The sequence below is a fragment of the Engystomops pustulosus genome, chromosome 5 (assembly GCF_040894005.1).
Source record: "Engystomops pustulosus chromosome 5, aEngPut4.maternal, whole genome shotgun sequence".
NCBI lineage: Eukaryota > Metazoa > Chordata > Amphibia > Anura > Leptodactylidae > Engystomops > Engystomops pustulosus.
The window spans coordinates 81,027,436-81,052,372 of record NC_092415.1 but is presented as its reverse complement, the minus strand read 5'-3'; the positions used below and the strand labels follow the sequence as shown (position 1 = coordinate 81,052,372).

Below are 24,937 nucleotides of genomic sequence, written 5' to 3'. Positions count from 1 at the left end.
GGAGACATTGAGAATAGACATCTGTTGGTGAAATCCCAAGTGTAAACAGCAGGGCTTACCTTTTATGGTGCAAGGTTACAGAGCAAGCAAGGAAATGAACAGAATGAAAAGCGGAATCAATACACAGAAGATGTACTGTGTTCTCTGTGCATAGTAAGAAGAAATACTTTACGATGAAGCGCAAGAGATATAGATTAAAAGAAAAAAGGCGGAGCAAACAACGGCTACAAAACAGCTGACTTCTAAGTTGGACATGGAACACATTGCAGACTCCTCTGCACATTTCATTATTTGAGTTATGTTTTATTGCTCTGTTAATCAGAAACAGATGTTGCTGCTTCTAGACAAACACAAGAAACCGTATGCATTTATTACCCCTTTCTATGGCATGAATATGGCAGTAACTGTGACATAGACGAGGGTACAGCGCACAGATAAATCTTTATTTGCACCCATGGGGCCTAAAGCAGACATCCAGCAAAGCCAAATTAATCATTAGGCACCTTATTACCGCCAGCCCATGACCTCTTCTACTTATCGCACTAAATGTGATTTATTTGGAATGACTAATATTCACAAGTTCCATTTACTCAGAATTCAGTCACTGTAGAAGGATGAGCAGAAATCATAAGTATAGTACATTTAAGACACTGGTTAGAATATCAGCATCATGGGTACTGCATTTCAATGAAAAATGAAAGTGCCTAGTGTGGTAACACAAGTCCTCTCACCTACTGTAGGTGGTACACCAGTTTACAGCTAGACTTGAACCAGGGAACAGTTTCTGTACATCGGTAGCTGCCGGCTGCTGCCAATGAATGAGGTGTTTCCCCAGTGATGTCACTGTCCTAATCAGCGTGTCCTCCCTCCAGGGCTGTGGGGAGATGTAATATGCTGCATCAGATCCCCATAGGCGTCCATTTCCTCCATTGATGGAGGATGTAAAGACCTAGCTTGCTCTGGTTATAAGGTTGAGAATAGCTCTAGCACCATTACCACATAAAATACTGTCTACAAACAGGCATCTGACAGATTAACCCCCAAAAGCCTCATGCACACAAACATGTAGCAGAACATATGCTAGCTTCTGTTTTTGCAATTGGCATACATTTTCATGATGTTTAATGGGCTCATATACACAGAGTTAACAATGCCCTCTTTACAAGCTGTCTGTCCGAGATAAAAAAAAAAAAAAAAAAAACCTCAGAAAAGACTGCCCGAGCGGCAAACTCCTCCATCTGCTCTATCATTTCTCACGCCCCCGAGAAAGGGAATTGGGCTAAGGGATACTAATCCCACCATTTAAGTAAATAGGAGGAAGGCACTCCCATCTCACCCAGGGATACCAATGATTTGCTATCGGCAGCTGAAAGTCTAACAACGTCCTTTAGATTGCAATAATGCTAAAAAGCCTATATAAAATATTGTATAATGATTTTTTAAGTGCTTATTGTACAATTAAAAAGTAAAAACCAGAAACCAATCCAATAATAAGTTCCTTTCCATTTTCAAAAATGTTTATGTCATCTCTATATGTAATAAAAAGTTCTCTATCCAGCAAGTTTCACTCTAGCCACTAGACTGTAAGGATGCACAACAAGATAGTGAAAAACTTTACAGCACACGACTACAGTAAATAATTTTTTTTTTTAAGTATTTTTTTATTTATTTTAACAAAACAATAAAGTTACATACAGTAATTTGTGTTGCAACTTAACAACATACTTGATTGCATAGTGATCAATGGACATATATTTTGAACATTACAAATGAGTTGATCACTTAGTCGTCCTTAGGTAGATCTTTATTAATGTTCCGCTAAATTTGGGTTATCTGGAATGGGTCCATCCAGTTATCCTTCTTTGTCAGAGTCTCTAATTCGTAGTTAGAAATGGATCCACTTGTAATAGCGCAGATTAACACCACCTGTGCCTACTAGAAAATCCTGGCCTACCAGCTCTCAACTACATCAAAATTTACCAAAAACTGGGACACCTGGATGACTAGTACTTTCTACCACCAATAGCTTTATCATCAGCCATAGCCAACTGAGTCCAATTATAACACCCTACAAAATAAGATCCAATGAGATAACTATCTGTTGCCAGAACATACACCCCCCCCCCCCAACTTTTGTGCAGGCTCCATTCCCTAAGTTGTTAGTTTTCTCTCTTATTATTATTACTGTATCTATGTTCTGTTTGATTAAAGTTAATGGAATATTTTTTTTTTAATGGACAATGTGTAGGTTCCATTAAAAAGGAAAGCACATGCTAATCTAAACCATTTTTCATGGATCACTTATCGTCTATAGCTCATAAGGATTGTCACATGGAAGCAACTCGTCCATGAACAATGAATGAAAAATCAGTTTATATTTATTTGTGGCACAGAATCGACTCATCATCACCTTAAGACAGTGGTGGCGAACCTATGGCACGGGTGCCAGAGGTGGCACTCAGGACAGAGTTCACCAAACAGGGCCAAATCCACCAAATCTTCCTGCTGTCCCAGGCAACTTAAGAGATGCTTTAAAGTAGTGCTGAGAGCAGCAACACTTCATTGGCCGTTTGGAACTGCAGGTAAAATTAGAAATGTGGACTGAACTGCAATGTCTTTGAAGGCCCTCCTGCTGGAACCACCATTCTTCCTGTACAGAGAGAGACCCTGGAGAGAAGCAACTATGATAGTCTGAATTTGCCCTCCTTTCAACTGTATTGGTGGCTTCAGGGGGCCGATAAAATTGAAAGATGTGGAAGAACAGGTAGCTATAAGTTACTGCTTAAAATGCCACGTTGGCACTTCACGGTAAATAAGTGGATTTTGGTTGTAGTTTGGGCACTCGGTCTCTAAAACGTTCACCATCACTGCCTTAAGGGTTTCCTAGCATTTGCCTTATTTACGTCAGACAGGATTACCGCCCCCCTATAGAATTACTTTTAGAGAAAAAATATTTAACCCCTTAAGCCACCATAACGTTGGGGAACATCATGGTGAGCTTGTGTTTTAGATTGCAATGCCCCTGCTTCTGAGCCTCTGCCATGCTGGTATTGCAATACTCGCATTCGCATTTAACCCTTTAGGTGCCATAGTCAAACATGACTGCAGCACCTAAATGGGTCACCCACCTATCCACCCAGTGATAGTGGAGTATGGGGGTGCCAATGGTCTACATGGTAGCCCTGGCATCTAATGAAGGACCCCATTTTGCCGGCAATGCAAAAATCAAGGGATCTTTCTCTCAAAATAAGTTTTTATTCTGTAGAAGCAGTCAAATATAAAAAAGCTATACTACTGGGATATCACCATAGAACATAAATAACATGTTAGCCAGGGGTGTTGCTAGGGTGGGAAAAGATCCGGGGCACGGGCCCCAATGCATTTGTATCAGACTTTCAGTAATGCCCCCTCTTGTAAATAACCCCCTCACATGTGGTTGTGTCAATAACTTTATTGAGGGGGTATACAGCTACAGAAACAACAGAGAAATCCTGACTTACATCCAGTGACATGTCCACTTCACTACAGTATTAAGATAGTGGCAAAGTCCATTTTTAGTCATGTGTGTTCAGTCTGTTAAAAAAACGTTGAAAACGTTTCCTTTTTTATCCAGGTTTCCCAATTATCTTAATTAAAAACGCACAAAAACGGGTTCAAAACGTCACATGTGCCACCACCCTTTGGCCCGGCATCACCACATCTACTTCCTGTGGAGTTCACCACACAGACATCTTATGTCCTTCATTGTCCCGAAATCTTGGTTCTCCGAAGTTGCGCTCACATGTTGCAGTTACAAATGCATCGCAATCAGCTTGGAGGTGGTTTTAGGTGCAGTTTTGTTATTATAACAAGTGAAAGACATTTGTGGAACAATTTTCCCCTTCAAACTCAAATTCACTCATTCAGTTAATGTCTTCCACTTGTTAAATTAACAAAACTGCACCTAAAACCACCTCAAAACTGATTGTGATGCAGTTGTAACTGCAACGTGTGACTGCACCCTGACAGTGTTATCCTGCTGCTGCCCCTAACACTCTCCCAAAATACTGTAAGGCTGCGCTCACCCGTTTGCATTTTTAACAAATAAAGACACCAGGCGCTCTTATCTATCACATGCATTTCACTGGAAACTCATGTGGGATCAAACCTAGGCCCTTCCTAATGCCACGTGTGAACACGCCCCAAGAAATGTCCTCACACAGCCCCCAGTAATGTCTCACATACATCCCTCCCACTAATGTCCCCCACACAGTCCTCAAGTAATGTCCCCCACAGCCCCCCCAAGTAATGTCACCCACTCATCCCTCAATAATGTCTTTCACACAGCCCCCAGTAATGTTTTACACACATTCCCCCAAAGTAATGTCTCCCACACATACCCTCAGTAATGTCTCCCACACATCCATCCAGTAATGTCCCCCATTAATGAGCCCCACACAGATTCCCCCTGTAATGTGCCCCACACAGAGATCCCCCTGTAATGTGCCCCATACAGATCCCCCTGTAATATGCACATATAGATCTCCCTGTCACCTGACTTGTGCAGCTCCGTGTACTGCTTCCCCCTGCAGGTCATGTGATTGTGACATCATCACAGGTCCTGCAGGGAAAGCAGTGTACACTGTGCAGCCTCTCATCACGATCCATGTCCGGAGGAGAGGAGGATGCCCGGGCAGCGTGGCTGATGTCCTGCTGACCCAGGGAGATCCGGGGCACCGGGCAAAAGATCCGGGGCACGAGCACCGGATCTTTTGACCTAGCGACGCCCCAGATGTTAGCTATGGTTTTTGGTGTATAAAACAAACACACAAAAAAAAAAAAACACTAAGAAACAAAACACAGAATAGATTTTGTTATTTGCACCCTCCCAAACAATGGGGTATTGTGTCCCTAAATACTGTATAGTGTTACTGCAATCCTTGAGGGGGTCTAGTTTTTAAATAGGTCCACTCTTTGGAGGTTTTTACTGCCTTACTATCTTAGGGGTTCAGCAAATGGGACATAGCACCTGAAATCTGTTCCAGCAATAGATGATCCTTCCCTTCTAAGCCCCCCAGTACGCCCATACAGTAGTTTGTGATCATGTGTGGGATATTACTGCATTCTAGAGAAACTGGGTAACGAACCCTTTAAAAAAAAATTTTAATTTAAAAAAAAAAAAAAAAAAAAAAAAAAAAAAAAGGAGGCCAACGTAAGTTTTTAAAAAAAAAAAAAGATTTTCACTTATTCAAGCCAATATAAATACATATAAAAATATATCTATAAAAACATCTGGGTGTTTTCCCGCTGATCGCCGCCAGCAAAGCTGAGGATAGTCACTCCCCGTGATGTCATCAGGGAGCGGCGATCCGTCGCCATGGTAGCCTCGGGTCTTCCGAAGCACATTGTAATGTATGAGGAGTAAAATCCACATATACTGCCATACTGTAATATGGCAGTATATGATAGGATCTTACAGACAACCTAGGGAGTCTGAAAAATAGTAAAAAAAAAAAAAAAAAAATATAATAAAAAAACCCTATAAACTCAAATCACCCCCCTTTCCCTAGAACTGATATAAATAAACAGTAAAAACACATTAGGTATCGCCGCCAATGAAAATGCCTGATCTATAAAAATATGATAACTTTTTTCACTGCGTTTAACCCCGTAATGGAAAATCTCGCCCAAAGTTGAAAATGGCACTTTTTTGGCACATTATAAAACCTATACCAATTTGTTATCCCCGTAATCGTACCGACCAAAGAATAAAAGTAGACATGTCATTTGGGGCGTACAGTGAAATCCGTAAAATCCAAGCCCACAAGAATACAGCACAAATTCGTTTTTTTAACAATTTCACTGAATTTGGAATTTTTTCCCCCGCTTCCCAGTACAGGCAGTCCCCAGTTTACTTACAAGATAGGTTCTGTAGGTTTGTTCTTAAGTTGAATTTGTATGCAACTCGGAACTGTATATTTTATAATTGTAACCTCAGCAAGAACTTTTTTGGTCTCTGTGACAATTGGATTTTAAAAATGCTGGGTTGTCATAAGAAACAGTTATCAAAGGTGTCTGTAATGAAGCTTTACTGTTAATCCTGTTATAGATGTTTATTGTAGCCTAAGGCTAAAGTACAGTAAATTAACAATATCCAGAGATCCGTTTGTAACTAGGGGTCGTCTGTAAGTCGGGTGTTCTTAAGTAGGGGACCGCCTGTACATTGAAAAATAAATAAAAAGTTAGATTTTTGAAGGTGGGGGAGTGAAAACGCAAAAGGGCTGCGGCGCTAAGGGGTTAAGGACCAAATAATTTTTTTGTCAAAATTTCAAAATTCCAAATAGAACCTTCATTTTGTTTTAACCCCTTTGGGACTCAGCCTATTCTGGCCTCTAGGACAGGGCCCAATTTTTCAAATCTGCCCTGTTTCACTATAAGTGATTATAGCTTTGGAACGAATAAGATACCCTGGGGATTTTTAGATAGTTTTCTTTATTTTTAAAGTTCTAAATTCTCTGCTTTTGATGCACATAGTCATAGCACCCAAATAAATTCATAACTTACATTTGCCAAATGTCTGCTTTAAGTTGTCATGGTTTTTTAAGATTCCACATATTTTGGCTCAGAATTTAAGTACCATTTTTCAAATTTTTTGGGAAAATCACCAAAACCTGTATTTAGATGGACTTGCTTAACTTTTAATTGACTGCAAGAGGCCCAAATAATAGCATTATGGGAAAATACGTATAAAAAAGCACTTTTAAGAAGTTTCTTAACCCTTTAGGTGTTTTATAGAGGTCCAAACAAAATGGAGGTTGGGGTCTACAAATTGTAATATTTTGTTGACAATACATTCATTTTGGGTGAAAAATTGAACATTTGAAATGGATTAAATGCAAAAAGGCTCCAAAGTTTGATATCCAATGTCTCCCGAGTACACATCATTTTTTTTTTTTTTTAATGTGGACATATAGGGGCTTATTTTTTTGCCACATGAGATGCAATTTTCTGGTACATCATTTTGGGGCATCTATAGCTAATTGGTGAGGTTTTATTAAAGAGAACCCGTCATGCAAAATAACCCCCCTAATCTAAATGAATGGTCATAAACTGCTATTAGAAAGCATTGTCTCTATCTCTTCATTGTCCTTCTACATGCCTGTAAACTTAAGCAATGAGGTCCTAAAGCTGTATACAAATGACCTGCGAAATGTCCAATGAGTCATATTCAAGCTGCCCAGCTTATTCATGAGTGGGAGGCACAGCCACACCCCCAGTGCTTGACTGACAGCCTGTATAATGGTGTAATGGCTGCCCCATGTGCTTGCTGGTGGCCACACCCCCTGCACCCTGTGTGTGTGTGTGTGTATGTGAAAGATACAGTAGCTCCTGGCAGCCATGTTATAGCAGAACATGTCAGGTACTTGTGTAGCTGATGTCTGTGTCTCTGTGTATTATTGTCACGATTACAAAAATACCTATTTTTTTTCCCAATTTCACTGAATAAAAACTATTTTGGAGAAAATCTTTTTAGCATCACCATATTTTCATATGCATAACTATTTTTTCGGCTGACGAATCTGGTTAAGGGCTTATTTTTTGAGAGAAGATTTGTTCTTTTTAGTGGTCTTATTTTAGAGTGCGTAACATTTTTAACACTTTTTAGAGCATTTTTTTAGGTATTAATTTTAAAAAAAAAAATTTCAGAACTTTTCTGCGTTTTTTTCCCCCCAGTGTTCTGTGCTGGTCCAGTAACAATTCTGTTTTATTATACAGATTGTTATGGACGCAGCAATACCAAAATATGTGAGTTTTTGTGGATTTGTGTGGTTTTTTTTATACTTATCAAGGTGTTTGTATGGGAAAGTGACATTTTAGGGGCTTATATTTTTATTTATTTTTTAATCTAATGTTTAAACTTGTTTTTAACTTTTTTTTTTTTTTTTTAACTTATACAAGTAGTTATCAGTGCATTTTACAGTCAGACCTGGAAAGGGTCTGACTGCCAAGAATATTGGGTAGCCCCGGGGCACTTGGCAGACCTAGGGGCTGCCCAGAAGTGGATCGGATCCCTCGGTAATCGACTTTGTCGCCCCCTTACACGCCGTGGTCATGCTTGAAGCCGCGGTCAGGTGACTCTGATCGTGAGTGTTAGAGTGCAGGGTTTCTGGTTCCGGCTCCGTTCGTGAGCCGTTGCCAGAAGCGGGACATTATAGAACACTCCATGTGAGAAGTATCTTCCTGCTGGGACGTACTATTACGTCTTGGTGCGCATGTGGTTAATTCTTGTGTAAACAAGCTTACCAAAGCTTTGAATAGTTTTAGGGGTGCAGTTTTAAAAATGGTGATTTGTGGAGCATTTCTAATAAAAAGAGCTTTGAAAACCCTTTTGATGATGAGTTTTCCTCCAAAAAAAAAAAAAAAAAAAAATCCATATGAAATTTACTTGAAAATTTGGGAAATCGCTGTTTAAAACTGTAAAACAAATTATCATACAAAAAGCAGACATATGTTTAATGATAATTCGCAACCAATTTGGGCGGTTAGACCAACTGTATGATTAATTTATGAATCATAAAAAATGCTAATATTTCAAAATTTTCACAATACTCTTATTTTTAATAAATAGCTAAATAATTTCAACTAAAATATAGCATTAATGTGAAGTACAATAGGTCATGAAAAACAATCTGAAAATAAACTTGGCAAGATAAAGCCTTCCAAAGTTAGAACTGTGAATCGTAACCCCTGAAGGGGTTAAATGCAGATTTTTTTTTTTTTTTTTTTTTTTTTACTTAAAATGTGGAAAGGATATAGCAGAATGCTATGGCTGCTCATAGTGTGTGTAGGGGAGTCCTTTTACAGGCTTCTACATAGACAAAGTTTGTATTTTGTAATACAGCCTGCACATAGGTTTTCAGACTCCAACATCAAAAAAAGATCTAGTACTCTTAACATAGTTCAATAACAGCCATTACGGTTTATTTACCCACTCAGGGCAGTCCTTCTCTCCAGTGACGGGGGGGGGGGGGTGTGGTATCCAAGAAATAATGAAATAATGTAGTCATTCCAATGCAAAGAGAAGCCAGGTTCTCCAGAGGCAGAGATATACTTTGTAGAAGTTCTCCATCTGGATTTATACAAGAGTCCCGAGAAGTGGCATGAATGAAACCTCCCCAAAGAGTGAAACAGTGTGGCAGTCATAAATAGCATCTTTTTGTGCAGGTGATATGTTTTCGGTGGCTTTGTATTTTATAGCTTTCTACTTGAATGAAGCTGGGTACTAGGAAACAGTTTACCTCTATAGAGGGAAAAAAAAAAAAAAAAACACAGAGAAGCCAACTACTTTCTGCTCTCCACTTCTCGCCAATTGTGGCACCATTTCTAGTTTTCTTTACTAATGCAGCTGTGTTTCGGATGAGTGATTTTAAAAAGCAGTTACTCAGCATTCACATTTAATATGGGACACATCAAATTCTGCCTATGACCACATTATTCTTTTTACCAAAATGTAGTTGTTGGCAAAACACTGCATCTGGATTAGTGTTCCAAGAAAGAAACACAGCACGTAGCATCTGATGTACACGACTCAAAAATCAAAACAAAGCTATGGCTTGACGGCTTTATATTCACTGCAGCTTGGCCCTTTCAGGGTCTCGGTGGATTTCAATAGCTACCTGCATGTACGACTGTTCAGAAGTTATGGCATACTACCCGAAACATCTCAGCTATATATGCTCCATGGGCAAGCTGGTTTCCAAAGCAGGCAATTCAATATAAGCCTGTCTAGACACCCAATTTAGAGCACAGCAAGCCCATTTCAACTTCTATTAAACAATATGTAGAGCAGAAATTGTTTTATTGTGCAGATTTGGACACTGCACAGTCTTTTCATTCACAACCTGAAACCTGTAAATAGGAACGCTTTACCCTTCAACTGTGACAAAATGGTTCTCTTAACAAGCAGTTTTCTATATAATCTCATACCGTCATTTTATTTTCACTCTCCCAGTTCATGGTCACAGAAATATTTATTCGATCTAATTTACTATGTGCTGTAAACGTTCTCCATTGCATTAGTGAAGGTGCTATATTTATGCCACAACTGAGATTTTCCTTCTTCGTTGGCTGGAAATTTTACATTTTATGGATAACCAGAGAAGAGCTGAATTAAATGGCACATGCAGTATTTTGGCTTGTAGTTTGTTTGCCAAATTACCTTTCACAGAAGTGTTCAATGAAAGAAGCTTTCCTTGTGCATGCGGCACATTTTTTTATGGTTATTAAATTACATAAACACACCACTCAAACATCAGATTGAGCCCTTTGGCACAACATCATTTAACCCCTACGTGCACCAGGTAGATACTTCCTGCACCAGGATGTTCAATTACGCTCAGCTTCTGGCACCAGCTCACGAACGGAGCCAGCACCAGAAGCAGCGGGCGTCAGCTGTATATTACAGCTGACACCGCGCTCTGACACTTGAGATTGGAGCCAGCTCCTATCGCAAGTGTTAACCCCTTACACGCTGTGGTCAAGCATGACCACCACATGTAAAGGTGTTCCCCCTAAGGTTCACACAGACACCTAATAAAGTATAAAAAAAAAACCACAAATACACGAAAAACCCACAGATTTGGCATCGACTTGTCCGTAATCGTGGCGACCCATAGACTAAAAATAATATACTATACTAATATACTACAACACTATAATATACTATATAAGAAAAATAATATGCTATTTTTCATGGTATGGTGACGGAACAAAAAAAAAAAAGCCCCAAAAATTGAGGATTTTCAGTTAATAAAATCTCATCAATTAGCTATAGATGCCAAAATGAATGTATTATCCAAAAATATTACAATTTGTAAAGTGCACCTCAATTTTGTTTTAACCCCCATTAACTAAAGGGTTAATAAACATCTTAAAAGTGCTTTTTCATAAGTTGAGGGGTGTAGTTTCCATAATGGGGTAATTTACGAGTCTATTATTTAGGCCTCTCACAATCAATTGAAAGCTGATCAGGTACCTATAAATACAGGTTTTGGCAATTTACCAAAAAAAAAAAAAGTGAAAAATGGCACCCAAATTCTAAGCCTCATAACATTCTAGTAAAATTTATGGAATCTTTAAAAACCATGCCAACATAAAACAGACATTTGGGAAATGTAAGTTATGCATTAATTTATCTGCTTCGAAAAAAAAGAGAATTTACAACTAAAAATAAAGAATTCTTCAAAATCTTTGCCAAACGTCAGTTTTTTCAACCCCTTAACGACCAGGCCCTTTTTTGTTTTTTTTGCATTTCCATTTTGCATTCCCCACTTTCAAAAACCTAGAACTTTTTTTATTTTTCTATGTAGACAGCTGTGCGAGAGCTTGTTTTCTGTGTAACAAATTGCACTTTATAGTGACAGTATGCAAAAAAAAAAAAAAAAAAAAAAAAAAAAAAAAAAAGGTGGAGTCTCCAAAGGACACCCTTCATCAAGTCTCTGTAACCAATTCTGTCACCACTACCTGTTGAAGCAGCTCACAAGGATCCATCCCAGCCTTTATCTAGTCAATTCCTACATCATTCTAAAATTATTTTCCTTATTATGTAAATGAGGCTGGGCACATTGAGAGAGAGAGAGAGAGAAAGTGAAGTCACCCCTGTTACCCCTCCCCTCTCCTCCTCATGTCTATGTGTAATGTATAGTAAAGCATTGCTAGTGTCTGTGTTTTATCTGCTGCCTGTGAGAGACACAAACATCAGCTACACAAGTGCCTCACATACTGTGTTCCGCTATATACATGGCTGAATCCTGGAGCAGTTGTATCTCTGACATACCCATGCTGCAGGGGGTGTGGCCACCTGAACAGGAAGCACATAGAGGAGTCAACACCAGGAGTGTCACATCATTATACAGGCTGTCAGTCAAATGTATAGGAATATCTCATAAACACATAGGCTGCAGGGGGCCCCAGCACCAGGAGTGTCACATTATTGTACAGGCTGTCGGTAAAGTTTATAGAAGTTTCTCTGGGTGTGTGGCTGTGCCTTCCACCCATGAATAAGCTGGACAGCTGAATATGATAATGATTCACTGGAACCTTCCCAGGTCATTTGCATACAACTTTAGTACCCGATTGTTTAAGTTTACAGGCATGTAGAGGGAAAATGAAGGGATAGGGGCAAAACTTTTTTATAACAGTTTATGAAAATATATTTAGTTTTGAGGGTCAAATTACCTGACAGGTTCTCTTTAAGGTAGAGCTGAACAAGCAGTAAAGTTGTCAAAAGAAGTGAATTCTGCTTTTGACCAGTCATAACCATGTACATGTTTTTAAACTACATACTGGAGCTGAATTCTATGCTGCCCAGACACACAAGCAGCAAAAACTGACCTATTTGCTATACAGATTATGTGTAAATGCTATTCCAAATTAATGTGGTGAAAAGAACACTTATAAATGAAGAACAGCTGTCCTTAGATATGAGCACCTCTGCTGGAGTGATTGCACAAAGAAACAAATCACTTTTGCTGTAATGGCCCATAGCTGTCCTGTGGTAATAAACACAGAATGTAGGTGGTCTGGCAGGCTTCAATAAAGTATGCGTGTCCACCACTCCCAGAGTGTGGAGGTGGTCATATCCAAGGGCAGCCATCTTGTCTTTAAGAGACAACATGGCTACATTTATGTGAAGTTATCGTCACATAAGAGCTTTTTGTTTTTTTAACATGCAAATGAAGAAATGTGTGCGTATATATATCAGATAAATTAAAGGGGACGGTCATTCTTACATAAGTTGCCCATGTGCATTTACTGCCTTGCGTATAATCCCTGAACGTCCATCTTGTGATTCAGCAGTCCTGCTACTTACTTTTGTACAGTGTGGCGACTCGCCGTGCTTTTTCATCAACATGTCCATGCTCTGCTGAATAGGAGGAGCTGCAGCAGGAGATTATGGTCCTGCTCCATACCTCCACTTTGTCCTCTCTGTCAGTGAGAACAGAGACACACAGTAGGTAACCCCATGAGGATGGCTCAGAGCGGTGAGAGAGAGGAAACTGTATATGCAGAGGGCAGCATGGTGAGAATAGTGAAAGGCTGAAACTATCAAAAGGAAGCAAAAGCAGAGACTGTAGAATGAAACACATTTATAGTAAAGTGGCCAGCCCCTTTAAATTTAATGTGAATGATCCTTTAACAAAGATAATTCTGTTCTGTACCAGGCGAAACAGGAGGGCCCTAAATTCGGTAGTAGCACACAAAAAAAATAAATAATAAAATAAAAAAAATAAATAATTAACCCAACCATAAAATTGCCAGTCAGGCAGCAACCTGTACTCTCAGAATACAGTACTCTCAACTGCTTACATTTTTCTGTTGCTGCTCCTCTGATCCACACTGCTCCATATTCAAACATCAGGCACTGTTAACAATGCATTAGCTAATAATTGTAAAATTGATATATTGGAATTTAGGGGTCACTATATGTATTTAAAGTTCTTTTTTCAGTAATATAGAACCATAAAATAGTTAAAACAGGGACTTCACTTGAAAGAAATTTGGCAATTTAAAGGACATCAAAAGGAAAAATAAGTTTAAGGACATTTTTTCTTTCAATAAGGATGATTTTTATATGAAGAAGTCAGTTTTCATCTATATTGTGATAACTACAAAATAAATTTGACCATTTTGGAATTGTAAAAGAAAGAAAGAGTTTAGGTAACCAAAAAGCATTTATACATGGCTCCCACAGTGGGCCTACTGTGCTGTGTCTGTTAAATCTTGGCATTTCTTTCAAGCAAGTCAATAACAGGAACTAGATCATAAATGCCCTGGTTTCCGGTGAATACAGTACTTTCAGCTGCTTAGCCAATGGTGCATAAGAAGAAATTGCCAGGAAAGCTGCCAGGAAAGCGCTCCAGTGGTTTTAAATACATTTGTTTCTCAGTTACCAGTCGCTGGCTCAAGCTTTTTAATTTATCACAGACTTTACCATTACATTTACTTAACTAAACATTATCCTGTAGTCAAGTTTAGGGTATTTATAGAAGATATGCTATTACGGTATATGACAAGTGTCACTGTATTTGACAAACAAAAAGGTATCGCTGCAAACTCATAGATGATACAGGTCTGTTATGGATTAAGTGTATGGCTTGTGATTGTGGACTGAACTCAACAGATTACCAGCTACAAGATGATATCAAGTACTATTCCAGAGGCAAGACCTAGGACTTCCCTCTTCTAAGTCTGTACCCCCTTTAGATGAAAGTTGAGAGTCCTCAGTGGTCGCTACATCAGGCATGGTATAAGACAATATCTGAATAGAAAACAAAATTTATACGTAAATGGACACGGTAAGGTTATAGCTGATGAGAAGTCACCGGCTCTCCCTACCAATTCTATACGCTAACATAGCGTTCCTTTTCCACAATTCTCACGCTCCCTGCCAGACAGCACAGGGGTTGCCATGATCACGCACAGCGTGAGAATTGCAGAAGAGCCAGCAATATCACCCGCTCTTTGATTTAGGTTTTGTTTTAATACATTTTAGGAAATTTGGCATCTCCATGATTGAACTGACCCCCCCAAAAAAAAGCAAAATATCCATTTCAGATCCTCATAAAGCAAGTGTTAATAAAAGCAGCTTGACAATTATGATGCATCCAGCGTGTGGAGTTATTTCAGATACATACAGATCTCAAAAATGCGAATGGGCTAAGCTATGCGGAGTGTCATCCCTTGACAATGGGGGTCATTTACTAAGGGCCCAATTCGCGTTTTCCCGACGTGTTACCCGAATATTTCCAATTTGCGCCGATTTTCCCTGAATTGCCCCAGGATTTTGGCGCACGCGATCGGTTTGTGGCGCATCGGCACTGGCATGCATGCGACGGAAATGGGGGGGCGTGGGCGAACGAAAACCGACGGATTCGGAAAAACCACCGCATTTAAAAAAAAAAAAAAAAAAAAAAAATTGGTCGCACGGGCCATACTCACATACACCACGATGAAGACGATGAACTTCGGGGCACCTCGGCGGACTTCGGCGCAGCAGCGCCACCTGGTGGACATCGGGCGCAGGACCTTCATGAATCGCCGGAAGACCCGAACGCTCACCAGAGAAGCCGCCGCTGGAACGTGAATGGACCGGGTAAGTAAATGTGCCCCAATATGTTCAAGAAGTTTGGTTTTAAAGGGGTATTCTCGTCTAGGCATTCACATTCAGTTTGATAAATCAGCCATATATAAACATTTCTTCAATTAGATGTTATTAAAAAAAATGTTCCTGTGTGAAGATAATTTCTCATAAATGTAGTCATGTTGTCCCTATAGCGCATGTCTGGCCACTGCTGCCAGAGTGTGACGTGGTCGTATCTGAGGAAGCCATCTCGCTTCTAAGGGACAAAATGACTACATTTATGAGAAATTATATTCACACAGGAACATTTTTTTTAATAACATCCAATTGAAGGAATGTTTATATATGGAAGATTAGTGAAACTGAATGTGAGTGCCCAGACGAGAATACCCCTTTAATGGTGCAGAGTCAGACCCTCATACAGTTAAGAAAGAAATGTTTTGCTTGGGAGTTAGGAGCAACAGTCACCCTACAAATGTTTTTCTAAATTTCCACAAAGGGATGAATGCCTCTCATCGGTTATGTTCAGCCCCCAGAGACAGTTGTGCGGCTTGGATAAGAAGACCAAAGCCTCCAGGTTTCCTTTTAGCATCATAGGGGGATCCATAATCTAGCACATTTTCAGTTAACAGCTGCTTGTTTAGCTCGTAAAAACGTTCTAGGTTCACGGGTGTGTTGAAATACTACCTGTGGTACAAGGTCCAACTAAATGCAAATGAGTTCTGTTTTATCTTAAAAGGAAACCTACCATGAGGAATCTATCACCAGAAGTAGATCTGATGGTAGGTTCCTCCTGCCTGCCTCTGCCCTTATCTGTAATGTAATAATCCTGGAACCTAACCTTATTACTAAAGTTGTTAACATGTAAATTAACTGCAGAGGCTACTTGGACGTGGAATAGCCTTAGACCAGGCTAGTACATGCCCCAGTGGCCTCTGCAGTCAGTTTACATATTACTAAAATAAAGTTAGGTTAGGTTCCAGGATTATTTAATTACGGATTAGGGCAGAGGCAGGAAAGAGAAGATCTACTTCTGATGGTAGGATTTCTCATGGCAGGTTTCCCTTAAAAGGGAGTGCTAGATAGAGATGCTCAATGCTTCAGTAGTATTGCCGTAAATGTTAGGATTGATCAAACCCTTAGGCTTTAAGTGCCCCTAAGGGAACTAAAAATATGTTTAAATCCCCATTCCTTTCCTTAGAATGGAAATAAAAATAAATGAAATCATAAAACATTTTTCAGTATCATCGCAACCCAAAATGCCCGATAAAAACTGTTAGAGCAGCACGGTGGCTCAGTGGCTAGCACTACAGCCTTGCAGCGCTGGGGTCAAATCCCATCCAGTTCAACATCTTCAAAGAGTTTTCATCACAATCCAAAAACACAAGGGGCCCCTGAAGAAAAGGTGACATGCGCGTCTGGGTACTTCATCCATATACACTATACACCATGGGTAAGTGAACGTAGGATAATGGATATAGGGATCCTTTGAAAATTACTTTGTTACAATCTTTGCACTTTTTAAACCATGGGTAATTCTAACTATGCATTGGCACTTTAATATGGCAGGCTGATATGTATTGGTAGTTTATTTTTGCACTTTTTTAAAGATACAGCGATTTGCACATATTGATGCACTTTATGCCATCATGAAAGGTTTAGTGTTATATTGATGAATTATATGGACCTTCAGGAATGATTTAAATGAATTGATTTTAATCTACAAATGTTGTAATGAGTTTTTTAAATTATCTTTAATAAAAATAAAAATTTATTTTGTGATTTAATTTAAAAGAACCAGTTCACACTCTTGTGGTTTTGGATTGTGATGAATGGTCTATGGAGTTGGCTCGAATAAGAAGAAATATTTTGGAATTCTTGTGACTTTTCTGTTCTGTGTTGATTATTTGGTTTTGTATCTTGAAAGAGTTTGTGGGTTTCTTCCCGGTCCTCAGTTTTTCTCCCACACTCCAAAACATACTGGTAGATTGGATTGTGAACCACATGAACTGATCTGGCAAGCTCTGTGCAGCGCTGCGTAATCTTTGTGTGCTATATAAATAAAGAATTTATTATTATTATTATTAATATTATTATTATAGGAAGACCCCAGGTTACTTCCAAGATATGTTCCGGAGGTTTGTTCTCAAGTTGAATTTGTATGCAAGTCAAAACTGTATATTTTATAATTGTAGATCCAGACAAAAAATGTTTTTGCCCCAGTGACATTTGGAGTTTAAATTGCAGTCTGGGACTAGAGTAAAGCATCCAGAGAGATTCAGCACAGGTCAGAAGGGTCTGTCTGTAACTAGGGGTTGTCTGTAAGTTGGGTGTCCTTAAGTACGGGCTGCCTGTATTTCTTTTCATGACGCTGAATCCATTTAACACCCACATCACCAATTTTTTGCCATTTATCAACATAATAGTCCGCAAAATGAAAGTTATGAAAAAAAGTCATCTCATTTGGAAAAAAAAAAAATGTTATATATATTCTTACACAGCTTTGTACATTGAAGAATGAAACATTTAATTAATGACCTCAGAACATGGCAAAATTTAAATACTTGGTAACGTTTTTTTGTAATCTACTAAAAAAAAAAATATATATATATAATCAAACCTACCATTCTTTGGGTCAGTATGAGCAAGGAGATATCAAATTTAGGGTAAATAAAGGGGAGGTGTCAGTTGGAGTATACAGTGAAAGTAGTAAAAGCAGGGACCAAAAGAAACTGGCGTAAAAAGTTTTTTTGTCAAATTTCACTGCATTTAAAATGAATTCCAGTTTCCAAGTACACAGCATGGAATTTTAAGTAACTGCACTACAAAGTCTAAATCTGTGACAGAGAAAACAAGCCCTCACACAGTACAAAAAAAATTATGGATTTTTTCAAAGTGGAAAAAAATGGAAAATCAAAAACACGAAAATCAGACCGTGCTCTTAAAGGGTTAATATTTTAAGCACAAAACTATTTTGTCATACATTTTATGTTTTTTTTAAAAGCAATGCAAATTCTATCATTTAGGTTTTAACTAAAAACTTGCATGCCACTTTACCACAGACGTTATACTTCTACCTACCTCTAGATGGAGTACTTAGCTGAAGGTTTGAAAGGAGCTTCAGCTTCCCCAATCGTCTAATTGTTTGTATAGAATTGGAATAAAAGTTACAAGGTTTTGGATTCAGTAAGGTGTACATTAAGCAACCACCGAATAATGGCAAGTCTGCTTTTTGCAAACCTTTTACGACACAGATTTTGTCTCCAATCTCACAATAAAAACCTCCTAATAATCAAATTCGAGATATCAGCACAAAGGTAATTACAAAATTAGATAGCATTTTGAAAAACCTCAGGATACAAACAGGGGAATTTATTGTGCGCTGGTGTAGGCATAGACCCCCTGACGTAAACGTCAGGGAGCCGCCAGGCCATACTGCGCCGGGCCGAAACAGGCGTGGTTTTGAGTAAAAACCTGCAAAGAAAGGTTTGCTGCTTTTAGAAAGTATGCGTGCCCATTTAACCGGCAGTGCAGCCCCTCCATGCACACAAAATGCAAGAAATTGTGAATATTTGAGTGCAGGAAACTGGCATAGAAGCACTGAGAAAAGTCTTCCGAAGCAAACGGTGTCATGTCGTATATATTGTAGCTGTCCTTTAAAAGTATTGGGCACCAAAATATTGTGTGTATAAAACTAAATAAATTGCATATAATTTACTTTTCTAGTTGTGTTTTCTGTTCCATAAAAAGAAGAAAGGATGTTTTTCCATGTTTGAAGAATTAAACTAAACCAGTCATCAGGTTTGCACATTTTGACAGGCCCCCACATGCTATTTCAGAATATTATTCATGAAAGAGCATTTAACTGGTATTAGTTTCATAAATTTTTAAAAGGTATACAAAAATCTACCTGTCTCCATGCCAGCAAAGATGATTGAGTCCTGGAGGTGTCCATTATAATGCTGTGTCATTAGAGATCTACACATCTTGGGCACATCACCCGGCCAATCGGAGTGGTCCCTCTACTTTCCTCATCAAAACCCGATTGCTCCTGTGTATTCCAGGTGTACCAACCTTTCGTGATCACACTGATCATGCTACTTTATGCTGGACGCACTTTTAAGTAGCGCTGCACAGTATTCTCTGTAGTGGTAGTTTGGTGCATTTGTAGCACATTGCACGGTATAGGTTTTTTGCACAATATAGTTAGGTGTGCTGTACACTTAGGTGAATATTGCATTTAGTACCATATATTTAGGTCCAGTACAATGTCCAAAAAAAAAAAAAAAAAAAAATGTATACCGTGTTGGGGGCATATAACATGGGGTCTTAAATATGGAGTCAGCTAGAGGGGAGGATGGCCCACTTTTCCCCTTCATCAACCTCATCTGCTTAGGGTTGCACGATGCATCAAAGCCTCGATTCTTTCTACTCTGAACGGTTCAATACCAGAATTCTGTCATTTTGGTACTTCATGACTTCTGCTTCTTTAGAGACTTCTAGTAGCTGTATGCAGGGGAATCCTCAGAGTAGACATCAGGCAGGGGATCCTTTGTATAGATGTGTGGGGTCAGGGAATCCATTGTATAGATGTGTTGGGTTAGCAGCAGAGCAGGAGCCATATCAGGGAAATATCAGCCTCTGTCCATATACGGAGTCTCTACATATTACTGGATGTCTCGAGGGACAAAGGGAGGTTATTTCTCTTGATGTATCTGGCGGGGTCCTGCGCAGACTGGCCTGGCATAGAAATAAGTGCAGCCAGCGAATTTTCACATGTGAAACTTCGCCGGCTTCAGTGAGTGTGCAGGCGTGTGAAAAGCAAGGCCTCACTCCTTACGTCACTACATTATCTTTGTATTTTAACATGAACATGTTATTCAATTAACTGTATTAATTTGTAAGACAAAATAAATTCTACATCTTCTTGATCGTTACTGATCAAATGCGCTTCATTAGAAACGCATGTGCGATTGGGATGAGCCCCGCCCCAAGACATCTGTATTGCTCCATGTGATCGCACCCTAAACTTTGAATCCAGATAATACTTTTTTATTTTACTTTTCTTGAAAAAAAATCATATTGTTATTGAGCATCATGCTCTCCAGGTATCAGACTCAAAATTCTGGTATCGGTGCAACCATACAGCTGATAGCATCTACAAAAAGTTTCACGCTGCAAAAAAAAAAAAAAAGACAGTTCTTCCTTCTGAGCTCAGCTGTGTGCCCAGTCGCCATGTACAGACGGTCCCCGACTTACAGACTACCCCTAGTGTCTGTGTACGTGTGTGTACGTGTACGTGTGTGTACGTGTACGTGTGTGTACGTGTACGTGTGTGTACGTGTACGTGTGTGTACGTGTACGTGTGTGTACGTGTACGTGTGTGTACGTGTACGTACGTGTGTGTACGTGTACGTGTGTGTACGTGTGTGTACGTGTGTGTACGTGTGTGTACGTGTGTGTGTGTGTATATATATATGTGTATGCATGTATGCTAAAGGAATCTGCAACGTCTCGTTTACAGTCACCAAATTTTCCACAGTCGCTCTCTGTGACTCAGGGAACATCAAAGACACGGTTTTGAGGCGAAATTTTCACCTGCCATTGTCTGCTGCCACTTCTGTGGCAGTTGAGCCGTGATTGGTTGCTATTCTGCAACAGGTCATTAATATGAGCTCCGAGCTTTGATTGGTTGCTTTAGGCAATGAGTATTAGACGCTTATGTGTGAGGTAAGATGGATAGAGACAGACAGGCTGTGGACAACGACTGACTGACAGACAAAATATGTTTATTTCTATTTTTTTATAGCCAAGAACAGTTATTTACCATCCCGGGCAACGCCGGGAGCTACAGCTAGTATACTATGAAAACTGACTATTTCCTTTAAAATGTTTGTTCTATTCATGTTCTCAGGATTTAGGTCAGGGGAGAGCAACATTTTGGTCCAAGGGTCTTATTGTCACATTGCTTCACTTTAAAAGGGCTGCATCAATAACCAGCACCCCAAATCAACAACCAGAGTACAGCAGAAAATGCAACCCCAGAAACTATAAATGCCACAGTACAGCAATAAATACAAGCCCAGCAACCAAATACGGTGTTCACTGCAGACAATATTTCAGACCCCAGAGCAACAGAAAAAAAACCATTATTATTATTAAATATTCTCCTTCATGGATCCTCTTATTCTCCCTGCACCATACCACAGCTTCTTCTCTCCTTCATGGACCACTCTGCTCTTTGTTCCGGTTGAATGCACCGGCATCAGGACCTAGATAGGACCCAGGAGCAGTACAGTATAGCCAACACTAATTTTCACTTCTGGGTCCTCTCCTGCTCAGTGTGTTCTTAACGCAATGCATATAACCATTGTCAGGATTCGGGGCACAGAGTGGAGCGGTAGGAGAGAACCTAGAGCAGTGAGGACTTCCCAGCTGCACTCACCGCCACCCAGCCATTTGCACCAATGAGCGCTTCCAACATTTATAGAAGTCAAAAAGGTGCAGGCCACAACTTACAGCTTAACAGGCCACATGTGGCCGGGCCAGAGCGTGTTGTGCACCCCTTTTCTAGGCCTTTAGTTGAGATGAACGTTTGTTGACACAGAGCAGAGTGTATTTAAAATTATTGGGGTGGTATTTTGTGCTGTACAGTGGTAGTTGGTGCACCTAGGCTGCTGGTTACTTGTGTGGCCCCTTAAAAGGAGTTTGAAATTTTGAGGATTTTTTTTTTTTTCATGGGCAATCTCCTAGCAATATTTACACAATAAAGATCCTTTTTGGCCCCTTGCTTTACAATTTTAGGCTACATGTACACTGACGTTGCCCGCCGCACCGTAGCACGGCGGGCACACGGCAGTGCGCAGGGAGAGGAGGAGGAGGTGAGCGCTGCTCACCCCCGCCCCCTCTCCATGTCCTATCTTTTCCCGGGGTACGGAGCGGTACGGGACTTAGTAGAGACAGATCAGTACAGCAGTGTCCTCTCCAAGGTGGCAGCAATATCAGAATTTGATAGCAATACTTATTGTATTATCAAGATACTCAATACCAAAACAATATGTTGCATAAAATTCATTGAGGTTTCCATTGAGTTTTTTGTGTTGCAACAATTGATTTCCACACTGCCATACTCCGCAATAAGTTACAAAATCTTCAGTGATAAGACAATTCTGAAGCCGATATTTTCCGAAATGCTTGTATGGGATTATCCCACACTACATGGCTGCTGTATTTTGCTGCAGGATTGCAATGTGGAAATGTGCTCATAATATATAATAGGCACAGATTCCCTTCAGGGACTTTGCATGTTTTGCGAGGTGAGCTTAGTTTTTACAATATAACCTTTAATTTGTGACAGTTTATTATATGTGTTGTAAAGGTTGTCCTGATAATGTTAATATTAAATTTTAGAGCATGCCCCATCTTTCCCAGCGTCTATGGTTGTGTCATGTCATTTCCTAAGGAGAGGAGAGGGATGAGCAGCCCTCATCCCTCCGCCTCTCCAGCAACAATACTATAGCCCAGGCGCGCACATTTTAATGTAAATGCACCGCAACTCTATGGAACTGTAGCGATCAATGGAAGTCCTTTGCCAAGTGTATAGGGTAGTGGTTAATATCACTGTAATAGCATTGCATAAATTAAATAAAATTTCCCACAAGTTCTCTATATTACCAGAGCTTCTATGAGAGAAAACTGTTGCAAAAGCCCCGAAATAATCGCGACTGCTAGCAAACCGCCTGCAATTCAGATTAAAGGGGTATCCTCGGAAAATGAAAGTCTTATACAAAAACCCAAAATGCTATACATATATACCGGCGTATAAGACGACTTTTGAAGACAGAAAAATCTTCTGTCTTCTCTGGGGTCGTCTTATACGCCGGTAATCGTCTTATACGGTGGCATGGAGAGGGCTCACGGGCTGAGCCCTCTCCATAGCCGGTAAGTCTTTGCTGCATATTGCAGCAAAGGCTTACCGGTAACACCCGCGATCGGTGCTAGGCGCCTGCCGGGGAAGATCAATGGCGGCGCCCAGCAGAAGAAAGAAGACGGCGCGGACATCGGGGGAGCAGCGCCGCACATCGGGGCCACCGGAGGGTGAGTATATAAGTTTATTTTTTTTTTTTTTTATGCTGGGCAGTGCTGTATACTACTGGGGGCAGTGCTGTATACTACTGGGGGCTGTGCTGTAATGGTAATGTTGTTGTTGTATGCCTTATGTTTATGAGCGACAGTTTTCCTGCTATATACCTGCATGTCATAAGAATTTAAATTAAAAAAAGGACCATGTTAAATTCAAATCTGTTTTTTTTTAAAATTTTTACCGCTGTTTTGTATGCGTTGGAAAAGGGGTAGTCTTATACGGCGAATATATCTTAAACTCTATATTTTAAACAGGAAAGTAGGGGGGTCGTCTTATACACCAGGTCGTCTTATACGCCGGAATATACGGTAGTTCTCAGTAACTCCTCCTCCCATTAATGCTCTGCTCCCAGTGATGATCTAACATACTTTATTTCTCTGTTACCATAGTAATGATGTTTAACTACTATTACGGAGATGACATCTCACCACAACACGGTCCACACTGGATTCACTGCAACCAACAAACTACAGCCAAACAGTGACGATCACATGATCTAGTCAGGCAGATGCAGGACATAAAACCAGAGGCCATCTTCTGTCTTGTGTCTGCTCCTCGCAGATAAAATCAACAGACAGATAAAAGGGGCAATAGCATTTTCATTCTTCATTGCAGTGTACGTCAACATTTTTCTTCCAGGGGGAGCAAAATTTGAAACCACTAACCACTAATTACGTATGCGCTTATATTTTAATGACCCATTTGTATGTGAATTATGCTTATTCATGGAATACCCTTTAATAGTGGGAGTGGAGGGGCATGAAGGGAAGGCATGGTAGTCTGCACACTTGCTGCAGACAGCGAAAGTTCACAAGTATTTGTAAACTTTTGCATGTTGCGCATATTTGTACACCAGGAAGGACCTGGAGTAGAAATACACATTTCATAGCCATCCTGCCTGATACATCAGGAGGCGCCTCCTGATGCATCTGGTGGTGGAAGAAGGGCAGACATTTCACTAATAAACCGGGATATGATAAATCTTCCCCTTGTGTCAGGTGGAGCCAGGAGATGTAAAAATACCGCATGTGGACATGTCTCTGCTCTGCCGACACATCTAATAAAACGATTTCCCTTACTCTCCTTTGCCTGACATTCTCAGAGAGGTTTCACTTGCAAGAACCAACACTGTACCAAAATTGGAACATTTTGCAACCCTGGTCCTTTCTTCTGTGTATTGTGGTATAACCCCTTAAGGACGCAGCCATTTTATAGCTTAAGGCTCAGCCCGATTTTTTGGATTCCGACTTGCGTCTCTTTATATGGTTATAACTTTTGAACACTGTTACTTATCAAAACAATTCGGAGATTGTTTTTTCTCCACATGTTGTACTTCATTTTAGTGGTAAATGTTGGATGATAAGTATTGCGTTTATTTTCTATAAAAAAATAAAAAAAATTAAAAAAAAATCACAGCGTTTTCAGGCAGATAGATTTACCACTTAAATAAGTTGCTGAATAACATTTCCCATATGTCTACTTTACATTTTCATAATTTTTGAAATGTCTGGATAATATATTTTGATGATGTGCGGCTTAAAAATCGAATAGTGATTTTCCGTATTTTCAGAATTGACCATTTTGGGGATAAATACAGTTTTGAATGAAATTTTACATATTTAGCATCAAAACCCCCCATATAATCAACCTGTTTTCAAATCTGCACCCCCTCA

General features: G+C 39.7%; 1 protein-coding gene across 2 annotated transcripts in view; it reads right to left on the bottom strand.

The window, feature by feature from the left end:
* GMDS (GDP-mannose 4,6-dehydratase) overlaps positions 1–24,937 on the bottom strand; it is a 458,968-nt gene that overhangs the window by 416,072 nt on the left and 17,959 nt on the right. The window lies entirely within an intron of this gene.